General features: G+C 56.3%; 1 non-coding gene across 1 annotated transcript; it reads left to right on the top strand.

The window, feature by feature from the left end:
* The first annotated feature begins 308 nt into the window (after window positions 1–308).
* Trnas-gga lies at window positions 309–392 on the top strand. The gene is given in 2 exon segments: window positions 309–348; window positions 358–392. It is a non-coding gene; the product is annotated as a tRNA-Ser (tRNA).
* The last annotated feature ends 1427 nt before the right edge of the window (window positions 393–1819 follow it).

The following is a 1819-nucleotide window of genomic DNA, read 5'->3' as shown; positions in this document are numbered from 1 at the left end:
TCTTGTCTAAACTATTTATCGTCCATGTTTCACTTCCATACATGGCAACACTCCATACAAATACTTTCAGAAACAACTTCCTGACACTTAAATCTATACTTGATGTCAAAAAATTTCTCTTCTTCAGAAACGCTTTCCTTGTCATTGCCAGTCTACATTTTATATCCTCTCTACTTCGACCATTTGCTCCCAAAATAGCAAAACTCCTTTACTACTTTAAGTGTCTCATTTCCTAATCTAATTCCCACAGCATCACCCGACATAGTTCGACTACATTCCATTTTACAGCCGTGACTTATTAAAAGCCGGCCTGGGTGGCCGAGCGGTTCTAGGCGCTATAGTCTGGAACCGCACGACCGCTACGGCCGCAGGTTCGAATCCTGCCTCGGGCATGGATGTGTGATGTCCTTAGGTTAGTTAGGTCGTCATGTCAAACCCCACCACCACTACTACTACCACCACCACAACCGCAATAGTATATACCTCTCCCTCCGCCGCCACCACCACAATTACGTGGTGTGCTCAATGCCCCCCCCCCATTTCATCCCCCCACAACTCACTCTCCCTTCGCCTTCGCTCTTTGTCGCCCCATTCTCAGCTTCTTCCTCCCGCATATCCAACTCTGATCCTTTCCCTCCCCTCCCTCACCCTGTTACTGCAGCCCCCGCTAGGATCGTGGCCAGGAGGGCCACAGCCCATGCCCAGCTCTCGCCCTCACCTTCTCCATCGCCGTCATCTTCGTGATCGCCGTCGCCTTCACCATCTCCAGCGCCAGCTCCAGCATCCACGCCGGGACCTGCCACTTACCGCCACCTCCCAGTTGCTCCTCTCACCCTTCTGTCGCTGTCAAACGCCCTAGTGGTACCCCTGCCTCCTCTTCTTCCATAAAGGCCCTGCCCCATCCTCCTTCCCCGCCCAGGATGCCATGGATGTCTCCCCACCTGGCCCTGCTCCCTCCTCCTCCTCCTCCTCCTCCTCCTCCTCCTACAAATACCTCCTCTCTCGTCCTGATCCTTCCCTCCTTGAGGTCCGGAACCTCTCGCTCCTCCTCCACCAACACTTTCCCGGAGCCCCCATTTCCCTCGTCACTCCCTGAAGAGACTCTCTTCATATTTCCCCCCCAGTCCCACCCTTCACACTGATATCCTTTCCCGAATCCCCATTACCTGGTTTGGCCCCAATGCCTCCCTCACCCCTGCTCCTTCCCCGTCCCCCTCCCATCAACCCCAGCCCCCGCGTCACCTGCCAACCCTCACCGCCGTGATCACTCGGCTTAGTCCAACAATCACGGAGGCGCACCCCTCATTGGAAATACGGGCAGTCCGCCGCATCTTCAACCCGGCTGGCCCCACCTGCCTTATACCCCCTCCATCGACCGTCTCCTGAAGGAGGGTGCCCCATCTCTTCCACCAACGCTGGAAGGTCGATCCCTCCTGTACCCCTCCTCAATCCCTCTGCTGCCAGAGATGCCTGCTCTAAAACGCACACCCAACATCAGAGTGCCACGAGGCCCCTGTCTCCCTGCATTGCAAACAGGCACATTTCCTCCGGCAGTGCTCCAACCTCCAGTCTCCTCCCTCCTGCAACACCTGTAATCTCCCACATCCCACCTACACCCAGAAATGTAAGGCCTGACCCCCTCCCACCACTCCTGAACTCACCATCCCTGTCCACCCTCTGGACGTCCCCACCCCTCCTGGCAATTCCCTTCGCCTCTCCCCCACTGCCGAGGACATCATCAGGTTCGTAACCATCGTCCTCCCTTTCCAGCGCCACCCTCCAGCAGATATCTCTCGCCACCCGATACATCTTCCACCTC

Source organism: Schistocerca piceifrons, chromosome 8 (genome assembly GCF_021461385.2).
Source record: "Schistocerca piceifrons isolate TAMUIC-IGC-003096 chromosome 8, iqSchPice1.1, whole genome shotgun sequence".
In the NCBI taxonomy this organism is placed as follows: domain Eukaryota; kingdom Metazoa; phylum Arthropoda; class Insecta; order Orthoptera; family Acrididae; genus Schistocerca; species Schistocerca piceifrons.
The sequence above is the reverse complement of the archived record's forward strand: the minus strand, read 5'-3'. Positions and strand labels throughout refer to the sequence as shown.